Raw genomic sequence first — 19,152 nt, forward strand, 5'->3', positions numbered from 1 at the left:
GCCAAATTTTCCTGGGAGGGGGCAGACTGGGGGGGAGGAGGCTGAGGTGCAGGAGCTGGAGGAGTGGCGATTTCGGTGACATGGGTGGACTGCGTGGAAGACTGACTGGTGGACAAATTGCTCGAAGCATTGTCAGCAATCCACAACACAGATTTTGTGCAAATTGACTTCATTGTTGTAAATCTAGAACCTTGGGCTTGGTTGCCTACTTTAGCACAACGCACTCTCTAGTATTCTTTATATCGCCGAATTTTACTAAATGCCACAAATGATTCAACCTTTAAAGACTGCACTAGTCCTTGTGTCCATTGTCCCTTGCGAACCAGAGGAGGACATGCGCAATGGGTATTTGTATATCTGTTGCTTAACTACCAAATCTCGCGACACTTACTGAACTTTGACACTGGATGACGTCACTTCCGGTTTCGGGGCTGGAGGACGTCACTTCCGGTTTCGGTACTGGAAGACGTCACTTCCGGTTTCGGTACTGGAAGACGTCACTTCCGGTTTCGGCGCTGGAAGACGTCACTTCCGGTAGACATGCTAATCAAGCTGGCAGGTGTTTGCAGGTACGACGGGGGGTATATATGGGAGTCTGATGTCTGAAAGGGCACTTCAACCCCTGAGGAAGTCTCCATTTGGGGACGGAACGCGTGGGGAGCCCTCCCTTTCCAATCCACCGACCGAACCACCCTGACTGTGGACAGCATGGGACTTTGTCCCACACAGCCTCCTGACCTGTCTTACTGACTTGTAATGTATGGCCACTTCACATATACACTCTTCTTGACTTACCTTTAGATACAATAGGGATAGCACATTGCTTTTAAGACCATTGTGATATTTCTACTATTGTATTATCTATATTAGAGCTTGTATTGTGTGCCTACTAAGATATTATTTGTTTGACCTATATACCATCAAGGGTGGTTCTTATACCTCCTTTTTGTCGGTGGAGGAAATGGTTTGTTGGACTGCCTTACCTGGCAGTACCAACTATATGGTTTGATATGTACTTGGTACATTTTTAAATGTTTTTATGTCTTCTATCATCCCTATGCTGGGACATTTGCTTTGTTTTGTATTGAATAAAGGTTTACTCTTGTATTGTCATACGGCACATTCCTCTTTTTTCTTTCCAGTTCATATATTGCTATATATGTGCCGATAGACATTGTATAAAGTTTAGGTTGTGCTAGGTCCCCTACATATTTTCATGCAATCCACGACATCACCTGTTCGCACTGTTCTGGCCTCAACAGTGCTCTACCACGAGTCCCAGTAACTTCAGACATGAACCTAGGGAGTGTAGCTCTGCGGCGTTCCCCTGCTCCCTCATAAGCAGGTGGTGTCTCACCCCGGCCAGGACCACGGCCTCTGACCCCTGCAGTAGTTGGACGCCCACGTCCCCGCCCTCGTCCTCTACCCCTAGCCCTCGGGTTAAACATTTTTAAAATGAGAGTTATAGCTTTAATTTTTTTTTAACTTTTTTTTGTGTTTTTTTTTTTTTTTTGTGTTTTTGAGTTTTTAAAACCAAACAATGCTATCCTATTGCTATGGCTATTTTCTAGCCAAGTATGAAAGCACACTACTATGCCAGATGAGATGACACCGAGTTATTAAACAAAATAAACGTAAAATAAAAAAGGACAAATGGCAGACTGTGCCTAATTGAAATCCAACCCCTACTAAATTTTCCCACTTCGGTCTTTGCAATGGATATGTGCGTCACTAAGCGCAAAACACAGCGGTCGCAAGTCTCACTACAAATTGCTCACAATTGGCTAGTAGATGCACTGCAGCAAGTACAGCCACCAGCAGATCAACCAGAAATCAAATATATAACGCTACTGTAGGCGTAAGCCGTTTGGATTCTCCTATGGCTATTTTCTAGCCAAGTATGAAAGCACACTACTATGCCAGATGAGATGACGCTGAGTTATTAAACAAAATAAACGTAAAATAAAAAAGGACAAATGGCAGACTGTGCCTAATTGAAATCCAACCCCTACTAAATTTTCCCACTTCGGTCTTTGCAATGGATATGTGCGTCACTAAGCGCAAAACACAGCGGTCGCAAGTCTCACTACAAATTGCTCACAATTGGCTAGTAGATGCACTGCAGCAAGTACAGCCACCAGCAGATCAACCAGAAATCAAATATATAACGCTACTGTAGGCGTAAGCCGTTTGGATTCTCCTATGGCTATTTTCTAGCCAAGTATGAAAGCACACTACTATGCCAGATGAGATGACGCTGAGTTATTAAACAAAATAAACGTAAAATAAAAAAGGACAAATGGCAGACTGTGCCTAATTGAAATCCAACCCCTACTAAATTTTCCCACTTCGGTCTTTGCAATGGATATGTGCGTCACTAAGCGCAAAACACAGCGGTCGCAAGTCTCACTACAAATTGCTCACAATTGGCTAGTAGATGCACTGCAGCAAGTACAGCCACCAGCAGATCAACCAGAAATCAAATATATAACGCTACTGTAGGCGTAAGCCGTTTGGATTCTCCTATGGCTATTTTCTAGCCAAGTATGAAAGCACACTACTATGCCAGATGAGATGACGCTGAGTTATTAAACAAAATAAACGTAAAATAAAAAAGGACAAATGGCAGACTGTGCCTAATTGAAATCCAACCCCTACTAAATTTTCCCACTTCGGTCTTTGCAATGGATATGTGCGTCACTAAGCGCAAAACACAGCGGTCGCAAGTCTCACTACAAATTGCTCACAATTGGCTAGTAGATGCACTGCAGCAAGTACAGCCACCAGCAGATCAACCAGAAATCAAATATATAACGCTACTGTAGGCGTAAGCCGTTTGGATTCTCCTATGGCTATTTTCTAGCCAAGTATGAAAGCACACTACTATGCCAGATGAGATGACGCTGAGTTATTAAACAAAATAAACGTAAAATAAAAAAGGACAAATGGCAGACTGTGCCTAATTGAAATCCAACCCCTACTAAATTTTCCCACTTCGGTCTTTGCAATGGATATGTGCGTCACTAAGCGCAAAACACAGCGGTCGCAAGTCTCACTACAAATTGCTCACAATTGGCTAGTAGATGCACTGCAGCAAGTACAGCCACCAGCAGATCAACCAGAAATCAAATATATAACGCTACTGTAGGCGTAAGCCGTTTGGATTCTCCTATGGCTATTTTCTAGCCAAGTATGAAAGCACACTACTATGCCAGATGAGATGACACTGAGTTATTAAACAAAATAAACGTAAAATAAAAAAGGAAAAATGGCAGACTGTGCCTAATTGAAATCCAACCCCTACTAAATTTTCCCACTTTGGTGTTTGAGGTGGATATGTGTGCCACTAAGAGCTAAACACAACGGTAGCAAGTCCCCCTGCTAATTCCTCACAAAATGGTACTAGATGCAAATAAAAAAAAAAAAAAGTAGAACGTTATTGTAGCCCTAAGAAGGGCTGTTGGGTTCTTGGAGAATCACTCCTGCCTAACAGTAAGCTAATAGAACACCCTAACGCTTTCCCTGACCAGCAGCAGCTCTCTCCCTAGCGGCATCCAGACACAGAATGATCCGAGCAGCGCGGGCAGCGGCTAGTCTATCCCAGGGTCACCTGATCTGGCCAGCCAACCACTGCTATCGACGTGTAAGGGTACCACGTCATGCTGGGTGGAGTGCAGAGTCTCCTGGCTTGTGATTGGCTCTGTTTCTGGCCGCCAAAAAGCAAAACGGCGGGAGCTGCCATTTTCTCGAGCGGGCGAAGTATTCGTCCGAGCAACGAGCAGTTTCGAGTACGCTAATGCTCGAACGAGCATCAAGCTCGGACGAGCATGTTCGCTCATCTCTACTTACATCCAGATTAAAAGTGGTTAACAATGTATTCTCATGTAAATACTGTTTTCACAGAAACCTGTCCAACCCTCTTGATAGTTATGCAAAAGATGACATTGCAATACAATTTTGGTACACAGAAATTAAATCAAAGAGCAACTGCTCAAAATGTAAATTTAATTTCTGGGGCTTATAGGCGCAAAAAAAAAGAAATAAACAGAGATGGCTTATAACAATACAGAGAAGGCAGGCAAGTGGCGACTTCTACACTTGGCTTACATCCTCTTTGGCCTCTAGTGTTAACTGGTCATATGGCCATCAGCAATTATCTCTTTTGATAGGACACAACTCTGTATTCCTGGCCTCAGAGAACACAGCTCGATTCCATTGCTTAAATGTGGTTTAAACACCTGCTTTGAATATTTTGCTTTTGGCACCTATGCGATTTCAGCCCACTGCTGTCCCCCTGCAGGTGGCACATTGTCTGTTTGAGATTACAGTTTGGATTCTTTAGTTAATGAACAGATTTATGGAGAACATCATTTGTAGGCACCCAGTAATTAGAATTTACATACTCTTTTTCAGCTATGAAATTTGAATTATTTTAGTTTATATGTTATGTTCAAATGTGTTTTTGTATTTTAAAAAAATGGTTATTTTAAATTGAAAATATTCATTAAATACGGAACACTGTGAAAATCAAGAAAAGTACATCCTATGTCAATACAGTAGCTTTTAACCACATTGTTTGCTTTATAATAAAGCAAAGAATACAATAGCATTGTTTTATGCTAGTTATGTTTATTAGGACCTATCTATATTTATACAAATTGCACTGAAGTGTTTATCTTTTATGGTAGCAATGATCATTTCATAATTGATACAATGTTCCACTATTAAATTAATAAATGTTGAGCATTCAATTATTATGGCACATAATAAAACATTTATCATTTACCTTTCACAGGTATCTAAGAAACATTTCAAATGTTGTCCTTAAACATTTCACTTTAATTTTGGAAAATTATAGTACAGATTATCTGAAGTCATACAAATATTTTAAGAGCCAAAACAAAGACATTTAACCCATGAACGACCTGGCCATTTTTTATTTTTTCATTTCCATCTTTCACTCCCCACCTTCAAAAATGTATATTTTTTATTTTTACATAAAAAGAGCTGTGTGATGGCTTTTTTTTCTGTGTAACAAATTGCACTTCATAGTGATGCTGTTTAATATTCCATGCCATGCAATGGTAAGTGGGAAAAAAATTAAAATGCAGTGAAAATGGTGAAAAAACGCATTTGCGCTGTAGTCTTATAGGCTTGGATTTTACGGCTTCACTGTGCGCCCCAAATGCCATGTCTACTTTATTATTCGGTCGGTGCGATTACAGGGATACCAAATTTGTATAGGTTTTATAATGTTTTCATACATTTACATAAATTAGGCGCTAATAACTTTTTTTATACTTTGGGGTACAGAGCTGTGGGTGATAATTTTTGGGACTTTTTGTGATGTTTTCAATGCTACCATTTTTTGGATTGTACAACCTTTTAATAATTTTTTATTAAATTTTTTATATTTTTCAAAATGGCAAAAAAGCACCATTTTCAACTTCGGGTGCTATTTTCTATTAGGGGGTTAAACGCAGTGAAAAAACGTTATAATATTTTGATAGATTGGCCATTTTCAGATGCGGCGATACCTAATGTGTTTATGATTTTTACAGTTTATTTATATTTATATCAGTTCTAGGGAAAGGGGGGTGATTTGAATTTTTAGGTTTTTACTTTTACTTTTAATATTTTTCAGACCTCCTGGGGTACTTTAACCCTAGGTTGTGTGATTGATCCTACCGTATGGCAGTATATGGGGAATTTCCTCCTCATTCATTACAATGTGCATGTGTGTTATGTTTTATACGTGATTGTTTTTAAAGAGGAATTTTTCTTATATTATTCCTAAAATGACAAAATAACCATGATTTGAGATGATACTAAATATTGTGTGGTGGGGTGGGGAAGAGTGTTGTGAACATTTTTCTAATATACTTTATTAAGAAATTCTGCTTATTTTGTGAAATATCATGCTCCCTAGCTCCCTCCCATAGAGATCCATATTCCAGCCTGTGTAGTATGTGTCTATGGAGCTGACAATGAGCTTGCATTAATTTCCCTGTGTGTTTTTCAACAGCTCTGGAAAGGGAGGATTAAGCACAAAGGGTTAAAACTCACTGCTCAGAACTGCCCAGACTGACCTTACATGGCAATGCAGAAGTAGCATTGTAACTAGGAGACACTTGAAGTTATTACATATATTACAAAAACTCACAATGCACAAATAGGAACCTGCACAGCTCAATAATATATCAAATTGATACGGGATAAGCTGAAGCCAACACACAGCCATAATATATTATCAATTTCAAAGAAGACAAAAAAGAGTGTGTATAGGTAAACAAATATGTCCAAAAAGTTTATTCCATTTATATTATTTCACCAGTACATATAACAAAGACATCAGCACAGTCATGGTGACACAGGATGGGTTGGATGCCGAAGGAAATATTCCAATTGTTATAATTTCCCCCAAAAAGTATCAAAGTAGTGTGAGGATATGCCCCACGTGTTCTGTCGCTGATGTGACTTCCTCAGAAGTCCATATATATTGTATATTGCAAAAACTTCTCCCTACACAATATTAAAAACCATCTGAAATGACAGTTACTCTATACTATTATCCATACCTTACCAGGAACATGAATGTCTGATAGTATGCACAATATGCAGCTTTCCCCACCCATACTCTTGCTTTCTATCTATTGATTTGCTTTCTCAAAAAAAAAAAAACACTAAGACTATCTTGCCAAACCTCTTATGTGACCTGTTAAATGTGCAGTTTTTTACATGCAATAAATTTGTATCCTGTTAATGCTAAAAACCCAAATGTTTCTAAATTGTCATTGTCCTTACCTTAGATGTATAAAATTATTGCTATGTTATTTTTTAATGGTTCAAAGTTTAATTCAAAGTATTCACAGTGTTTAGTTTTCTTAAAAGCATTCTTCAAGTTTTCAGAATGTTTGACAACCATATCCATCAGTAATTTCTTTGCAGAGTGGCATGTGTTCTGCTTCACGTGTTGACAGACATACAATAGGTTACATTGTTGCTTTTCAGTTGATCGCTGATTGCAAAATTGTGAAGGCATTCCCTGCTGCGGATCACCCATCAGTTGTCCAAGAATTCCAGAAGGAACCTGAAAATATAGTCCTTTGGTTTAAATCATTTTAACACAATACTTGCTTTGTCACAAAATGAAATATTAAAGTACACATTCTTAGTAACCAATGTCTAATCTTAAAGTGTAAAATTGGTAAAGAGTTGTTTTAAAAATATACCATATTATCCAAAATTTTGTATTATGTATTACCTTTATGTACATTCCTATGCACATTTATTGCAAATCAACAATACCATTTGGTTGCATTTAAATGATGAACTTGTGAGAAATTGGATGACCTCATTTCCTGTAAGATACAATAAGAAAAACGTTTACCTATCAAACTGTAACTAGGATCCAGGCACAATAAATTTGGAACCCTAAGGGCCCTCTAGGTCAAACACATTAGCCACTTATATATGTGACAATGATCACCACCTACATACTAAAGATTATTTACACAATAAAGCTTCTAAATATTTAATGTAAATATGCATGCAAGTACCATATATATTAATATTAAATGGAGAAAAGTCTCTGGCGGGCACAGCCCCAATGATACCGCCGACAGCCCAACGCGTGACCCGAGTCTCCAGGGGCAGGGGTGATCACGGCAGGACTTTCCAGCGGTGCTCAATCAATGTATATAAGAAGATATACATACATAAACATAGAAAGAGATGACGGCACTCACCGGTTCCAAAAGCATGAAAAGCGTCCTTTATTGGTGGGGAAGCATGCAGGGAGGTAAACAGACAGGTTCTGGCAACCTGTCTGTTTACCCCCCTGCATGCTTCCCCACCAATAAAGGACGCTTTTCATGCTTTTGGAACCGGTGAGTGCCGTCACCATTTACATTAATTCATCAATTACCATTGGTTACCTTTAACTACCAAAATGAAGACTAACAAGAAAAGGCCCTCAAACATGTATGGATAGTAATATAATGGACTAAAAATTCAGTTTGTGGGTTGGTGACCCTCCTCGACAATAGTTAGTCGTAACGGTAATTGAACAATTATATTGGTATAATAAAATAGAATAATACATTTCGAGAACAAATTATTCCCATTCTCAGGTCAAACTATGATGCACACATGTGATTCTCACTCCTTTGTGATAAGCAAGGATAAGGACCTACTACTTTGTGGGTTTCATTTTTGAACCTGAGATACAATTTGAAGCAGCGTGCCAACCCAAGACCTGTTTTTTTACTCCTTCATTTGAATATCCTTCATAGCTTGCATCACTTCCTAGGGGTCGCAGCCTTCATTTGTTAACTCTACACACCAAAGTGTTGTGCTCACTGTACAACCCGAAAAGTTGAGCTGTTAAAATTACAGCTTTTGCATGCCAACTATGTTGTGCATTTACTACTCTATGGTACATGGTGTACCTCCTTTCTATATTCTATTAAATATACATAATATCCACCTTCATCATGTACAACATCAATAACTAACATCTAAACAATAGGCAGTCAGTCCTAAATTTGGATGTTAATCACATGTAGCACAGGCTCACTTATTATTTAATATACATGCATTTCAATTTTGTTACAATTTCGCAATAATTTCTGGTAACACTATGAAAAAAATCGATTAGTGAAAATAGTTGGAAACAACATATCACATTGCCAACAAAAGGTGACAACCAATCCTCAAAAGAAAAACTTATATTTAAAAAAACCTTAATAAGGTAGAGAATAAAGGGGCACAACCGTTTCCCTTATATAAATAGCCCAGCAGCGTGGAAAAAAGTGTAAAAGGACTGCAATTACCAGCAACCTTCCAACAAGAACTGGGCAGATGTAAAAGGAGTCCCTGAATGCTGACCCCAGCAGTTAACTGGTGAGGCCATCAATTACTCAAGTTACAGCTTACACTAACACACAGATGACACCATCCAGCTTTCCAGAGCAACACACACCCAGCTCAGCCAAGGGAACTTTAAGCAACCTATAATAACATGACCAGCAAACAGCGCATCCACAACCAGATTTGTCTCAAGCCATCAGACTAGGTAAGTGGTGGCAAACTAACCTTTAGATGGCCGTGGGGACTAGGCCCTGTCAACAGCAGATAAACTGCCCTGATAAGGGCAAACCCACTATTAACCCCTTCATGACTGTCATATGGTTATATACGTCCAATTTATACATGCCCTGTGCAGAAAGGACGTCTATAAACGTCTTGACAGTGTCCAAATTCAAACGACTATATCTCCTGGACCCTGGCACATAGAAACACAATTTTATGTCAATTTAAATAGTAGAATCTCCTCTTAAATATGGATATATTAAGTAGTTCCTACTTATTTAAAAAAAACTTTAATTGGAAAAATGACAAAAAGCTTATTATTCACGTTTGTAGTAAATTATTGGCAAATTTTATAACAAGAAACATGTGTGATTAATAAAACTATCAAGCTAAAGTCTCACATGCCATGAAAAAAAGCAAATTAAAACTTGTCATGATATGTAAAGCTTTTCCAGAGATATTGACAATTAAAGAAGTGCATAGCAGAACATCAAAAATGTACCTGGACATTCAGGCACCAATGACCATTGGTCATGAAGGGGCTAAAAACCTGCTAACTGTCCCTGGGGAATCCTGAAAGGTGAGAGGGAAAACTTACTTGCTGCCGCTGCCGCATGTTGGCAAGGACACAAGGATACTGAAATACATCAAGGTAATAACCGAACACAAGTCTGGGAAAGCTAGGTTACACCAGCAGAGACAAGACATAGAGGATTCAACAATACATAATAGATAGAGAACAGAAGTCCGACAGAACTAGTTTAAATCCAAGATGGCTCTGAGGTACAGAATCAAATAGCAAGAGAATTGTCAAAGTAGCAGTAGTTGGATCCACAGAATAGTAAAGTGATAGAAATAACAAGAGATAGAGGTCATCCAAGGGAACTGACTCCGAGAGGCAGCTGTCAATTAATGCTCCCAGCCATGCTGCCCAGGGTTTTGCTACAAGCACAGAAGCCTGAAACTGATCTCTTTCAGAAGTTTGCAGGAGCAATTCAGTGAGTCCTAAATTACTGCTCTACAGTAAACATATTGAGGGGATGGGGACATAAATATAAAAAATTATTGTTGTGCTTATTAAAAAAAAACGTCTGGCTACCATTGAAAACATTATGAAAAAGGAGTGAATACACTGAATTCATTGCAATGCCAAATCGATGTCAAGCTACACTTTAACGTGCTTTATTGACAGCAACACCCAAGACAGATCGCCTTAAAACATTTAAACCTAAAAAAGAAACTAATAAGTATGTAAGTAAAAACTGGACACTGATACACAGAATTCATGTTTCCAAACTTTAATCATGCATTTTTGCACATTTTCTTTTAAAAGTAGAAGGAATTTATCTTCCCCACAAGGCAAAAAAAATGTTTTTGTTTCTACAATGTGCTTATTTTTAAAATGCATTTGATGCTAATGTAATTAATTATTAGACATTTACCCTACAAAATTACTAAATAATATTATTGTTCTTACTTTTAATAGGTGAATCATTTTCCACCAAATAGTCCTCCAAATTTCTCTGAATGTGAAGGTCTTTGTGGGATTTATTTTTGTATTCCAAGCCCGTAACCTATTTGTTGATAGAGTACCTAGCACGGTGAAAAGTCTAGAGCAAGTAATTGAATCATCAGACCAGATCTTCCTTGCATAACAAAATGCTTTACAGAAAATACATAACTGTAATGTCGTAATCTATTTCTGTGTTTGAAGAAGCGCATTCTTTTGTAGTTATTCTTAATATATCATTGCAGAACTTTTATTTATTCTTTTTTTTTTAACATGGAGTCACCTTGAGGAGAAGTAACAGTTGAATGCTTTTAAAAAAAATGTTTTTATTGTTTTACAACATAAAATATAAACAAGCATACAGTTTGTGCCTGTGGCACTGTTAGTTCCACAATATAGACAAATGACAGAGTATTGATAGTTTTACATTCATGTTGTTCATACTAGACAGTGGTATTGCTTATTACTTCTCTGTACATTTGACAAAGGCTTACTATATTTTACAGGTACTGATGATTTATTATTAAAAGAAACCTACCATCAGAAATTCAGAAATCTACTTATTAGGAAGATCTAATGATAGATTCCCACCAACATCCTAAACCTTGATCTATCTTGAGATAATCCTAGAATACCATCTACACTAAACTACATTTTATCTAACTAATATGCTCATTTCTGGCAGAGGCAACTGGGACCTGGAGTAGTCTCTCCGGGCATCTGGTGGGAAGGCTACTCCATGCGCCAGTAACCTCTGCTCGGTCTACCTTCTTGTCCCCTGAGCGCAAAGGCAGAAAGGCATATCGTCATCCCGGACAGTGGAGGTTCACTTCATCTATCCTTTTGTTCATTGGTAAGGTATTATCTCTTCCTGTTTGTGCACATTACCTATGTTTATGCATGTTAGCAGCTGTGTGCCACTTTACACCTGTTGCCTTCATTATATGTACCTTCTGTCCTTACCTATTACATGTGCATGCTTTGTCCATGTGTAATTCCTCCTATGTCTGCCCGCGGCGACGACTTTCTCATTTGTTGTCGCCGCCTTGCACTGTCATTCCCCCTCAGCATTGTCTGAGGATTCTCATCCTGCTTTTATCATTATGTCTTAAATAGTCAATAATAAAGTATTTTTTACTGCAATTATTCAGACTCAATTTGGTCTTTCATAGTGCTTCATTTTACCCCTCTATCCCTGTCCCTCCTTAAAGGGGTACCTTTTGTTTTTGTGTATGCTCATTTCTGGCAGAGGCAACTGGGACCTGGAGTAGTCTCTCCGGGCATCTGGTGGGAAGGCTACTCCATGCGCCAGTAACCTCTGCTCGGTCTACCTTCTTGTCCCCTGAGCGCAAAGGCAGAAAGGCATATTTGCAGAAAGGAATATTTGCAATGCAGCTGTAATGGGCTTCTGAAACCTGTCTCTAGTGCAAATGAGGTCTGAGAATTGTTTCACACATAGGAGGACATTGGGGCTTATTTACTAAGAGTCGCACGCTGCATTTTCAACGGACTTTGCACCGTTTTTGGGATTTGCACGGCATGGCAGGTATTTGACAGATGTCTGCACTGGCATTGTGTAGCAAGCAATCTTTTTTTGGCGCAGCTGTGCTGGCTTCCATGCAAATTGGGGGGCATGCCGTCAGGCGATCTGACTGTTTCGGACTGAGCGAGGGATTTAACTTTCAAATTGTGTTGCAAGACAATGCATAAGCATGCACCAGGAAGAAGAAGGTGAAGAAGGTGAGTGGGGAAGTGACACATGCACGATATCGGGCACACAATCTTAGTGAATTGCGGCACAGTGCATTATCGTCAGACAATGCACTTTTGGTGAACTCCGCTGACCCAGTAAGTAAATGTGCCCCATTAAGTTAATCAATGCTTCCAGAATTCAAAATATTGTTAATCTTTCAGTTGGTTTTGGCAACCACTGCGGTTATGGTATTTGATTCACATATTATCATAGATATCCCTATTATAAATAAGATACAAATGACTAGTTTTAAGTATTTTTAAAAAAAATTTAAAAAAACAACTTCATTTAATTTTTGCCAGTTTTAAAAAGGCAACACAAAAAATGTGGCATTTAGATCACAGGAACCGAAGTAATTGAACAAGGTTCATACCATAAGGATATGGACCTGATAGATGAGCAGCAGTTTCTGCACAGTATAATCATTTGGACAGCTATTGATAACCTTGTTAGTGGCTTTCCATTCTTATAGACTCAGGTACAAAACACAGGGCTCCTTATAGGACAACCCTGTTTAATTAAGATTTATATTGCTATCCTATTTGGTATGTATTCTGTGAAAAATATTCATAAGAGTTACAAATGTAAAACATTCTCTATCATTCAACAAAAGCTAGCACAAACTCCCCGAAAAAACTGCACTGTATCTTTTTCATTTTTAATTAAAGACTTTTATCATTATTAAAATAATGAGAGATTTACTGAAACTTTGCTTGCATTTTTGTTAATTAAGTACAAGCAAGCCACAGCTCGATTAAAACATGTTGAGGTTGTATCAATATAAGACAGAAAGTTGATGATAAATGTAATACTCAATTAAAGTATATATCAACCAAAGCCAAAGTGTAAAGAGTACAATTCTCTCAAATGCAATTACAAGATAACCACATTAGACATGCTTTTATCAAGTGCTGTCTTTCCTCTAGTAACTTTCTTGAGACAATCACAAATATGCAAATGGGACTTAATGTAATGTTTTATCAGAAAATAACCTTTTTATTTGAATCAAAGTTTTAAGTTAAAGTCTACTTGACCATTCACACAGATCTAGGTAGTCCAAACGTATGAGACTTTTGATCATCATTTTCAAGTAGATTTCCTTTTTTCCAATCTGCACTAGTGGATGGAAACCTAGCTTGCTGTGATTTACTGCTCCCCCTGCCATCTGTATAGAGCAGTGGTGGCGAACCTAAGGCAGAGTCATTTCTGTGGACATGCAGGCTTTCACCTAGTACAGAGCCTGCCAGACAGGATTCAATGTCTCCTCCTGTAATCCAAGGAAACCAAGGCATGTTGTGCCCAATCTATTTTCAGACACACATCCTGAACTGCCTGATAGAAGGAAGATAGAAAGTGTGGGCATAGCTGGATTATCATTGGAGCTCCAGCATTGCATTTCCTCCTGTTCAGGGGACCCTGGATGAAAGCTAAAATCACAATCCAAATTTCTCCAATTTTTTACTACTGTATTGGCGTCATCAGGACCTGGAAGTGAACGATAAGTTACTGCATAAATTGCCACGTTGGCATTTTGCAATAACTACGCAAGTGGCTTTTGGTTTGGGCACTCAATAAAAGGTTTGCCATCACTAGTCTACTGTCTGTCTTGCTAGCGAAGAGTAATTTAGCAGAGATTTCAAAGTGATTAGCAAATGAGGAATGAAGGAGAGGGGATAATAAGAGCTAAAACAATTGGAAAAAAACATGCTCTGATAAAATATATCACAAAGCTTCTTGTTTCCACTTGATTTATTCTAACCTTAAAAAATATTGTTCAAAATTTCTTGGTATGTAAATGAAAAAAGATTTATAGGAGAATGGGCCAAACAGAATATATCACAACATACCAACAAAGGGGCAAAAGGGCCATAAGTTGCTTACAGAATGGGGCATATTTACTAAGGACCCGAAACGCGTTTTTCCGCTTTCTTTTCTGAATTTTACCGTTGTGCGCCGAATTGCCCCGGGTTTTTGGCGCACGCGATCGGATTGTGTCACATCGGCGCCGGCTTACATGCGACGAAAAATGGGGGCGTGGCCATCGGAAATCCTGACCAATTCAAAAAATTGCGCTATTTAAAAAAAAAAAAGTGTCGCTTGACACACACTTACATACACGCGGATGGTGAGCTCCAACGCGGAATAGGATGGTGAGCTCTAGCAGACTTCGGCGCAGCAGAGACACCTGGTGGACATCGGGCGCACAACCTTAGTGAATCCCGGACGGCCGAATCCTCGTCAGAGATTGCACCGCTAGATCGCAACAGGACCGGGTAAGTAAATGTGCCCCATTGTCTCAAAAGATGTTATTTTTCAATTAAAAAGATGAGGGATCATCTCATCCCAATCTGTGAGCAATCATCTCAATTATAAAATTCCTAAACATTATTTCTGAACATAACAATCATGACCCATATGTGTCATTTGTGCTGTTTGTGATTGACCTCAACATGATTTGAGTAACCATTTGATGCCAAAAAATGATTTATTTTTCAGATATAAAATATTTGCATGTGGGAGATTTACTGTAGAAGTTTCTGTGACTGAAAATCAGCTTCATTCCTTGAAAAAAGTTTATTTCTGTTGCAGGCACATGAATACCTTAAAGGGGTATTACCATCTTAGCTATACATTACATATTGTCACAATCTCGGGGGATAAACAGTGGACTCCCTGGACCACCGCGGGAGATAACAACCTTAGCCGCACCCGGGAGCGGAGTCTAAGTGATCTCCTGGTCTTCGCCAGAGCGCGCCGCAAAGTGGGATGATCTTGCTGCGGCGGGAGTCACCAGGTCGCTCCGCGGGTGTGACTAGGGACACGAAGACCACGGATGGCAGGCAGGGCTACGGATGGCTGGCAGGACCTTGGATGGCTGGCACGACCTTGGATGGCTGGCAGGACCTCGGATGGCTGGCAGGACCTTGCATGGCTGCTGGATTACCGGAGCGCCACAGGATACCAGGACCGCCACAGGATACCAGGACCGCCACAGGATACCAGGACCACCACAGGATAACAGTACCGCCACAGGATAACAGGACCGCCACAGGATACCAGGAACACAGGAACAGCACGAAACACCTTGGAACACGGGAATCACAGAATCCACAGAGGTGTCTGGAAACGCTCGGGAACACGGAGGGCTTACTCTTCAGTAACAGGACATGAAGATCCGGCAGGGGATGCTGGGAGTAGCCAGGCTATATAGCAGAGCCAGGTATGCAAGTACCAATAAGGAGGACGCTGGCTTTTTAAATTCTTAGAGAGTAGGCGCGCGTGCGCCCTAGCAGCGGGAGCGCGCGGCGTACACAGGAGACAGACCTGCAGCCTAAATGGGACCGCAATGGAGCCAACAGGAGCCGGGACAGGTAAGTACTGACCCGAGGGGAATGGGGCAGTGGCAGCAGAGCATGGATCGCGGGGACACCCGTGACGAAACCGGACCAGGGGCAGCGTGGCAGACCGGGACACGATCTGAGACATGGATCGCGGGGACACCCGTGACAGTACCCCCCCTTAGGGCCCCCTCTTCACCTCCTCCAATTCTTCTTGATGATAAGACACCTTAGGGGAAGACTTGGGAAGCCGCAGGCTGGGTTAGCTCTAGGCACACCGATGCAGCCTCAGGGGAGGCCGGTGAAGGCTCTGGAGTGGCCTCAGGGGAGGCCGGTGGAGGCTCTGGAGCGGCCTCAGGGGAGGCCGGTGGAGGCTCTGGAGGCCGCGTAGTCAACGAAGCAGCACTGGCAAGCTGCGGAGGCTGGGACGACTTCTGGAGAGCCACGGGAGCAGCTCTGGCAAGCTGCGGAGCCACAGGAGCAGCTGCAAGAAGCTGCAGAGCCACTGGAGCAGCTGCGGGAAGCTGCAGAGCCACTGGAGCAGCTGCGGGAAGCTGCGGAGACACTGGAGCAGCTGCGGGAAGCTGCGGAGGCTTGGGAGCCGCTGGAGCAGCTCTGGGAAGCTGCGGAGGCTTGGGCGCCACTGGAGGAGCTCTGGGAAGCGGCGCTGGCTTGGGCGCCACTGGAGCAGCTCTGGGATGCTGCGGAGGCTTGGGCGCCGCTGGAGTAGCTCCGAGAAGCTGCGGAGGCACGGGCGCCGCTGGAGCAGCTCTGGCAAGCTGCGGAGGCTGGAGAGTCTCTGGAGCAGCTCTGGCAAGCTGCGGAGGCTGAAGACTCTCTGCAGCAGCTCTGGCAAGCTGCGAAGGCTGGAGAGTCTCTGGAGCAGCTCTGGCAAGCTGTGGAGGCTGGAGAGTCTCTGGAGCAGCTCTAGGAAGCTGCGGAGGCTTGGGTGCCGCTGGAGAAGCTCTGGGAAGCTGCGGAGGCTTGGGCGCCGCTAGAGCAGCTCTGGGAAGCTGCGGAGGCATGGGCGCCGCTGGAGCAGCTATGGGAAGCTGCGCAGGCTTGGGCGCCGCTGGAGCAGCTCTGGGAGGCAGTGGAGACACTGGGGACACCGGGACCAAGCTGGACAGGCAAGGTAGCCAAACTTAAGGTGGTTCAAACCTGGATCGGATTTTAGCAAGGAACTTGGTATGGGAGACCATATCCGGGTCACCACTATCCAATAGGGGGGTAGCCCAGGCCAGGGCCTCTCCAGAGAGCAGACAGTAGATGAGCGTTCGGTGGGGTACTGGGAGGATTACAGTTCAAGGTGCTGCGAGCACTGGGAAATAAATATCCGGCACAATTTGGGGTTGCCATCAAATTTGTCTGGCAAAAAATTTTCGGGTCCAGTCTCTACTGCCAAAAAACATTGTGGGGTGACCGAAGCAACGGGAGGAGTCGTGGGAGCCTGCTGCTGGGAAGCAATCATCCGAAGAGTGGCAGCAAGTTTGTCCAAGAGTTCCTTTTGGACAGCAATCTCTTGAGATTGCTGGGCGATGGTGCTAGGGAGGTCACCCAGTAGCAGGTACGGATCCTCGACACAGTCCATGGCTTTTGCAGGATACAAGACCTTGGCGGAGTCCATGGCCGGATCGTACTGTCACAATCTTGGGGGATAAACAGTGGACTCCCTGGACCACCGCGGGAGATAAGAACCTTAGCCGCACCCGGGAGTGGAGTCTAAGTGATCTCCTGGTCTTCGCCAGAGCCCGCCGCAAAGCGGCATGGTCTTGCTGCGGCGGGAGTCACCAGTTCGCTCCGCGGGTGCGACTAGGCCCGCGGTGGCAGCTAAGGTAGGGACACGGGGACCACGAGTGGCAGACAGGGCCACGGATGGCTGGCAGGACCTCGGATGGCTGGCAGGACCTCAGATGGCTGGCAGGACCTCGGATGGCTGGCAGGACCTTGGATAGCTGCTGGATTACTGGAGCACCACAGGATTCCAGGACCGCCACAGGATACCAGGACCACCACAGGATAACAGGACCGCCACAGGATAACAGGACCGCCACAGGATAACAGGACCGCCACAGGATACCAGGACTACCACAGGAATCACAGAATCCACAGAGGTGTCTGGAAACGCTCGGGAACACGGAGGGCTTTCTCTTCAGTAACAGGACATGAAGATCTGGCAGGGGATGCTGGGAGTAGCCAGGCTATATAGCAGAGCCAGGTATGCCAGTACCAATAAGGAGGACGCTGGCCCTTTAAATTCTTAGAGAGTAGGCGCGCACGCGTGCCCTAACAGTGGGTGCGCGCGGCCTACACAGGAGACAGACCAGCAGCCTGGACGGGACCGCGATGGAGCCAACAGGAGCCGGGACAGGTAAGTACTGACCCGAGGGGAACGGGGCAGCGGCAGCAGAGCACGGGTGCACCCGCGATCAGAGACATGGATCGCGGGGACACCCGTGACACATATCCTCAGGATATGTCATAAGGGTCCATGATGGATAGGGCCAGCACATATTTGAGGTATGGAGGTTTGTTGACCTCCTTCCCACAGCCAGCCTGCATGGAGAGTGAGAGATGCATGTACGGCAACTCTCCATTATAGTGGGACCCTTCTCCATCATCTATTTACGACATATCATAAGTAGAGATGAGCGAGTATACTCGTCCGAGCTTGATGCTCGTTCGAGTATTAAGGTACTCGAAACGGCTCGTTGCTCGGACGAGTATTTCCCCTGCTCGAGATCGAGCATTTAATTAAAAAAACACAGTGAAGAACAGTGAAGAATAGAATAAAAACAGTGAACACAGTGAACACAGGATCATTTAAGTGAAAAAGACAGTGAAGAACACAGTGAAGAATAGATTACAGATGTTCGGCACATCTGCTTACTTGTCGGGAGATGCGCGCGGAACGGTGCGAACAAAATAGTATGTGAAGAACACATTGAAGAACACGGTGAGCAGCACAGAGACACCAGAGAGCAGCACAGAGACACCAGGGAGCAGCACAGAGACACCGGGGAGCAGCACAAAGACACCGGGGAGCAGCACAGAGACACCGGGGAGCAGCACAGAGACACCGGGGCAGAGGCGGCACGGAGACATGGGGCAGCGGCAGCACGGAGACATGGGGCATCGGCAGCACGGAGACATGGGGCATCGGCAGCACGGAGACATGGGGCAGCGGCAGCACGGAGACATGGGGCAGCGGCAGCACGGAGACATGGGGCATCGGCACGGAGACATGGGGCAGCGGCAGCATGGAGACATGGGGCAGCGGCACGGAGACATGGGGCAGCGGCAGCACGGAGACATGGGGCAGCGGCACGGAGACATGGGGCAGCGGCAGCATGGAGACATGGGGCAGCGGCACGGAGACATGGGGCATCGACACGGAGACATGGGGCAGCGGCAGCATGGAGACATGGGGCAGCGGCACGGAGACATGGGGCAGCGGC

This window comes from Engystomops pustulosus, chromosome 4, assembly GCF_040894005.1.
Source record: "Engystomops pustulosus chromosome 4, aEngPut4.maternal, whole genome shotgun sequence".
Taxonomy (NCBI): domain Eukaryota; kingdom Metazoa; phylum Chordata; class Amphibia; order Anura; family Leptodactylidae; genus Engystomops; species Engystomops pustulosus.